This window comes from Sceloporus undulatus, chromosome 1, assembly GCF_019175285.1.
Source record: "Sceloporus undulatus isolate JIND9_A2432 ecotype Alabama chromosome 1, SceUnd_v1.1, whole genome shotgun sequence".
Taxonomy (NCBI): domain Eukaryota; kingdom Metazoa; phylum Chordata; class Lepidosauria; order Squamata; family Phrynosomatidae; genus Sceloporus; species Sceloporus undulatus.
Window position 1 is genome coordinate 245,904,454 of NC_056522.1, and position 7,339 is coordinate 245,911,792.

The following is a 7,339-nucleotide window of genomic DNA, read 5'->3' on the forward strand; positions in this document are numbered from 1 at the left end:
AAAAAAGAAAAAGGAGAGGGGAGTCTTCCCCACTTTTCTTCTATTTTGTGGTCTTTTCAAGGTATAGATAGATCTTCCCCAAAACAAAACTGACGCTGCACTTACTTTCTCCTTTCCTTCTGGAGTTAAAAACAGAAGACTGACTGACACCAAGATACAATGTTATTCTTCTTCGAACGCTTCTTCAAACTGCTGGTTTTATGATCGTGAGGCAGATGGGACCATTTTCTGGCAAACCTTCAAAGGCTGCCAAGGTCCACCTAATTGCTCTTCAGTACTGCATCTTCTCTTTCTCCCTCCAGTGACACAAATACCACCTTCGAGCGTCCTTTCTAGCCCCCTTCTCCAGGGACTATTAGTGATTGTTAGCCTACCGTGGCAAAACCTTGGAGGACGCGCCAGAGGGTCCGGAGCAGGAGCTCCTCCACTGCACGTCTGAACATCACCCTCCCACGACTGGAAGTCAAGATGGAAATGGACAGGTTAACAAACATTATTCAGGGAAAGGATGAGGAAAAAGTAGGAAAAGAGTGGGAGGTACTGTGGCCCATTCCGCACGGGCGTAAAGTACGTCCCCAGGATGTACTTGGGTTAGGAAAGGGCATGCTCTACACGGGAGCCGCCATCTTGCGATGTCATTAGTGCGGCGCAACAAAAAGTGCCATTTTGGCGCTTCTTTTTTGCGGCGCTGGAGAGCCTTGCGGTTTGGCCGCTGGGGCTCCTCGGCACCGCTAATGGCGACAGCGGCAGACTGCTGCTTTCAGGCAGTCTGTAACACACCTAAAGGTTTTTTGTGGTAAAAACTGGAAAGATATATAAAAACAACATGAAGAAACAAGAATGGACAAGCAATACTGTCTAACCTTGCGAAGATAGAGAGATATATAATAATAAAGTAATACAGAGACTGGAGTTATTTAGGGAAATTGATGTCAGAAGGAAACAATATAGAAAAGGGTAATAATTACACAAGACGCATGTTATATGGTGGAAGTATATTTGTTTAATAATTTTTTAAAAATGGAAAAGTCAACAATTTTACGTAATAGATAGTGAAGATACAGAAAGTTATCTTGGAATAATGATATACTGAAGATAAAGAAAGTTGTTTGGATGTTATTTACTGTATGATGATATTTGTAAGAAATAAAATATATAAAAAAACCAAAAAAAAAAAATGATTGCTCTCCAGAGTCCAAAACAGTATCAAGAAATACACGGGGAGTGCAAGCCTGTATTTTTCTATCTTGAGGGAGAGAGAGGCAGGCTAGCTCCAACTGCCTGCCTGGAAGAAGACAAGCCTTCCCTTCAGCCACCATCTTGAGGGAGAGAGAGGCAGGCTAGCTCCAACTGTCTGCCTGGAAGAAGGCAAGCCCTCCCTTCAGCCACCATCTTGAAGGGGAGAGAGGCAGGCTAGCTCCATCAGGCCTGCCTGGAAGAAGAAGAGCCCTCCCTCCGGTCCATCTGCCTTGGTCCAGGCCTCAGAGGGAGAGAAGAACTGCTGGACCTGATCCCCTCCCTCCTTCACCATTCCCTTCTCCTTTTGTGTCGTGTCTTTTAGATTGTAAGCCTGCAGGCAGGGAACCGTCTATTATCCCCTCTGTTGTAAACCGCTCGGATTCCCAGTGATTGGGCGGTATATGAATAAATCCTATTATTATTATTATTATTATTATTATTATTATTATTATTATTATTTCTACTCAGAAATTAGTTCCATTCAGTTCAGGAGGCTTACATCCAGTAAACTGTTTATCAATTCACTATGTAAAGCTGTTTTGCCATGCAAATCTATTTCATGACCAAACTAAGCTCTGTCACCTGGGATAACTCATTTATCCCACCAAGGCCTTGTCTGCACTGGCCAAGATACTCCAAAGGCAGCTCAGAGTATCCTAGCCCCACAACTGCTTTAATTTTCTCCCGTTACCTTACCCTCCATTCTGGCACCTCAGTGGCTTCTGCATGGGTGTCCCACTGAGCTGCCCAGCATGTCTACCATCGCCACAAGTTGCTCTCTTCTGAGGTCAGAACAAGGTGCCCAGCAATAAGCACAAGGCTGGGCACCTTGTTTTGACCTCAGAACAAGTAACCAATGGTGGCAGTGGATGCATTGGATGATCCAGCAAGACACCAGAGCAGACAGCTACATAGGCATGGGAATGGAGGGCTCTCTATCTTCCTGGAAAATCCAGAGCAATGAGTATATATTTTAAAAATCATTTTAAGACTCTTATACTCTGGTTCTGGTGCAGCATGTGCCAGATGTTGTCCAGATGTCTTGTACCAGAACCAGGGCTTGAGATATGCATCATCCGTATAGGACAATGCCAGAACAGGAGGGAAATGGAACTTTTGGCTGAGCAGACAAGGTGCAAGTCACAAGGCAACAATGTTTTTTGCCTGTTTTATTGTGGTTTGCTTTTTTGAGCCCTAAATATTTTAAGGTATGTCATACTGAGGAGGGAGCAAGCTTGTTTTCTGCTGCTCCACAGAACAGGACCTGGAGCAATGGATGCAAACTACAGGAAAAGAGATTCCACCTCAACATTAGGAGGAACTTCCTGACAGTAAGGGCTGTTTGACAGTGGAACAAACTCCCTCAGACTGTAGTGGAGTCTCCTTCCTTAGATGTCTTTAAACAGAGGCTGGATGGCTTTCTGTTGGGGATGCTTTGATTGAGAGTTCCTGTATGGCAGGGGGTTGGACTGGATGGCCCTTGTGGCCTCTTCCAACTCTATGATTCTATGAAAGGCAAAATAGATAGGGGATATCTTAATTAGGGCCAACTACAGTTTCACAACAAGGGGGGTGTTCCCACTTGCGATTTAAAACGAATTTAAATACAGCGGTTCATTTTAAGGCGATTCAAAATAAAGCGAGTGTTATCCCGCTTTTCAAATCGCTTTATTTGTATCGTTCCCATTTACGTAACGTTTTATTTTAATTCGCTGTAATTGACCCTGTTTCGTTCCCATTCAAGGATGAATCGGTGTATATTTAAACCAGCTTAGTTACTTTTTCGTTCACATTCACTTGTTTCGGCTGTCAATCAAAGTGACGCCATTATGACGTCACATTAATTCGGAGTAACATACACCAATGTAGCCTGTACCTGCGTTCTCACTACCTGGCCGTTTTTAATTCGTTATAAATTTCGCGTTTTTTTTTAAAAGAGCCAATCAGGAGACGCTTATTCATTCTCTTCTGTGTCTCCCCATATTAACTGCCATAACTCAGTGCTAGGGAATCCTGGGAATGGTAGTTTATTATGGCACCAGCACTCTCTGGAAGAGGAGGATAAATGTCTCACAAACACAACAGTTCCCAAAATTCCCATAATAAAATAAATAAATAAATAAATAAATATAAATATATATATATATATATATATATATGCATGTGTGTGAGAGCATTCATATATAAACATGTGTGTGTATAAATACACACACACACACACACACACACACACACCCCTACACCTAACTACCTATCTATTTATATAGTGTGTGTGCCTGTGTTTTCGCCAAATCAGATCAAGGAGGAGAAGGCAGAGGGCTTCATTGGGGAAAGAATCTTTGTGGAAGATTGCTCCCTGGGCTGTCTTTTAAGCCATGAAGCAGGGATATGTCCTGCAAAACCCATCCCATAGTTCCTCTGGAAAGAGCCTCGGTTTCCCAAATTCGCTTTGGCCGCCCCATGAGGAGAGAATCTTTGGGGAAGATTGCTCCCTGGGCTGTCTTTTAAGCCATGAAGCGGGGATATGTCCTGCAGGAGCAAATAGGAGGAGCTCCTGTTGCTCCTACTCTCTTATCGCAAGACCTCGGCAGACAAAGGGACAAGGGAGGCAAAGATGGCGACGACGACGACAGATGGGGACTCCCCCGAGCCAGCCCATCGCGCTCCGCTCCTCCCATCCAGTTAACCCGATTCAGAGGCTGAATCGTTCCTATTTAAATATTCCGAATCCTATCCCGAATCAAGGAAAAATACTAGGGTTGACCCTTCTATTTTTTTACGCCGGTTTATAAGCCTCTAACCTGGATTAAATATAATAAACCGAATCAGATTCGAATCGTAGTGAAAACGATATCAGGTTAATCTAGAACTGTTCTAGAGTTAATTCGGGTTTCAGTAGGAACACTACACCTTGGATTCGATGTGTAAACCAGTGTATAACACAGTAAGAACACCCCCAAGGTGTAAGCTTGCAGTCTCCATCCATAGGATTTAGTTTAATTACATGCCACATGGCATTAAAAAGTCATTTAAAGTTTTATGATTCCTCCTCTTCCCCTAATTTTTTGCCACCCAACTTGATGAAAAAATCAAAAGCTACAAACATTGTAGAACCTTAATTGGTCTTAATACAGTTAAGTGATAAACAAACCCTTCTAATAAATAAAGGCCTTTTCCAGATTGGACTAAAGAAACGTGTTTTCATGCTATAACCTTGGTTTTTGCCAATGGTTGTTGCCTCTGCATTTGCTCATTTCATTCAGGCGCAGGGCAGGGGCAGGGCTGTTTGAAACAATTTTGTAGATCTTTCACATTTTAAAAAAATCTTAGATATGAACAGTAGCTTTTCGCCTCTGATTTTTTTTTATTTACTTTTTTTACATTTTTAAAAGCATTTAAGATTTGTAAACATATAATGAGAATCACCATGGTATAGTTGTTTCATTGTGGGACTAAAGTCTAACCTGCACTGCAGAATTAATGCCAAATTGGTATTGCTTTAACTGTCAAGGCTCCATCCTTTGGAACCCTGAGATTTGTCATTTGTTGTAGCTCTCTGACAGGGAAGGCTAAATATCTCATAAAACTACAGATCCCAGAATTTCATAGCATTGCGCCAATGCAATTAAAGTAGTGTCAAACTGCATTATTTCTGCAATACAGATTAAACCTGTATGACTCATGAGTTGGGTGCGAATCCCTACTCAGCTATAGAAACCCACTGAGTGGCTTTCATCAAGTTACACTCTCTTATTCTAAGAGAAAGGCAGTGGCAAACCCCACTGAATAATTTTTTCCTGAGCAAATCCTTTTATAGGGTCACTGTAACTCAGAGTCCGCTTGAAGAATCATAACAACAACAAGAACAAAGGAACAATGCAAAAGTGCCATTTCACAGCTGCTCTACAAACACTGTAACCCTGAAAAGAATAAAAACAAAAGGGGTGCTAGAAAATGGCATGGAATTGTTTCAATATGTCTCAAAATTTAAAAGTTAAAAAGAAACTCACTCCAAGACAGGAATAAAATGTTTCATCTTGTGATGGGAATTGGCAGAAAATAGTTTGAGACAACAAAAACATTATTGGCAATTTTTTTTAAATGAGAGAGAGAGAGAGAGAGAGGTACAACAACAAATTGCCCCCCAATCAGAAAGATCCCAAAGAAATAAATAAATAAAATTGTATAGCACATCCAGGACATACATATGCCCAAAGAGTTGTTTGTGTAATTATCTTCTGGTTTTCTTCCTCCAGGAGAAGACTAGACAAATGACAAGAAGCAGCTTTCAACGCCTCTTGTCGCTGGAGGGAAATATCCATGAACTTTGAAAGGGACAACAATTCAGAATCACTCCGATTACTGGCTCAGTTACTGTCAGTGGCAGCTGGTGGTTTCTATGTCAATGGAGCAATGAACAGCATAAACCGTAAAGGAACTCTCTCCAAAATGTTGAGCCCTTTCCCCTTAATAGAGAATTCTTTGGATGGCTCTTTTTCAGTTCAGAGTAAACCCCAAAACAGATTTACCACCCACTGCTACTGAAGCCACTTGCTGCCATTGTGCCCTTTAGTTGCAAACAGAAAGATAAATGACATGGAGGCATTAGTGAAGCCAGTGCCTTCTCCTACATTGCTGGCCTGCCAGCCTGCTCTTCTTCATGACCTAGGAAAGATGAGTAGTCCCTTGTTAGCAAAAACAGCCCATAGAGAAGAGCCTGATTTTTAACTGTCACAGCAGCAAGCTAATGAATCCTGGGTGCTTGCTAAGTTCCTGCTCATGCTTGATTTATTTATAGCCTTTGTAAATTGAACAGACAGTACGAGACCCGAGACAGACTGATTGTCAATCATACTTGGGGTTTCATTCTGGCTGCTAATGAAGAAGAAAGGGACGTCATGCCTAGAACTGAGATCCATTTGGCTTCAGGCACAAGTCAACCCAAGACAAAGCTCAGCTGCCAGCCTCACATCTGTGGCATCATTAATTTATGAATCCCACCAGGTGCCCTGCTGTGGTTTCTGCCAAGGACACTTTGTTCAGAGAAGGCATCAGCGTCATAACCACAGAGTTGCATGGTGTTATTTATTGACTGGGCAACCATTAGCTGTTACTTTGTGACTTTACTTGCATATAATGCCCATTAAATTTGGATATACATGGGCTAGGCTGCAGTGACTTGAGAAGATGAGGGCCACCAGGTCCCTTTTCAGGGTACATTAGGGCAAGGTTTCTTAGAGGGGACGGAACATTAACCTGTGGTGCTTCCCTTCAGGAGATCCCAAAGTACATAAAACATAATCAGAACTCAGAAGATCATTTTTGGACTACAGCTCCATTGTGGCCAGGTCAGCTGGGCAGTCTGGAGGTTAATACTAAGAGAGGGAACATTACCAAACTCTGGCCATGACTATAAAGAATTTTCTATCTTGTACAACTGAGGAAGATGGAGAAGTGGTGAACAGATTTAATTTTTAGCACAGTTAAAAAGACCAATAATGCAGAGTATTGTTTATCCCAGCAAGAGTTAGACCCATTAAATGAATGCAATTTAAAGAAGTCATGACTTTTCACATTAGTGAAACTACTTACCTGGCAGGGGAGAGACCGTGATAATAAAGGTGGTTTTCCCAGGGTGAGGTTCATCCATTGCACTCCAGGTGTGCTGACCCCTCAATTTCCCCAAATGTGGGAAACGGCTGCATAATTTGTGGGTTTACAATAGTCGGAAATATCAACAGGATTTAGGCCATTGTTTCAGGATATCATTTCACAGGAGAGGAAATAATGTAACCTTCCAGATGCCGCGGGATTGCAGCTTCCAGCATTCCCTGTCACTAGCTATGCTTTACCAAGCTTCAAGGCTGCCTTATTTTAATTTCTAACACATTTGTGCTTCATTTTACACACTTGAAATCTTGCCTCTTAATCCACACAGCTTGGCAGTAAATGATTCTTCCACATACCTTCTCAGAGGATACCATGGTGACTTGAATCAGAGACTTGAGAAAGCATTCCTGATTTATTCAGCACAAAACCATGTGTGGTAACAGAGAATCATATGAAAACAGACTTACATGAGTGTATTGAAATAATGGCC

The 7,339-nt window shown here is 42.0% G+C and overlaps 1 pseudogene; it reads left to right on the forward strand.

Moving 5' to 3' along the window:
• The first annotated feature begins 6,823 nt into the window (after positions 1 to 6,823).
• LOC121920053 lies at positions 6,824 to 6,996 on the forward strand (annotated as a pseudogene).
• The last annotated feature ends 343 nt before the right edge of the window (positions 6,997 to 7,339 follow it).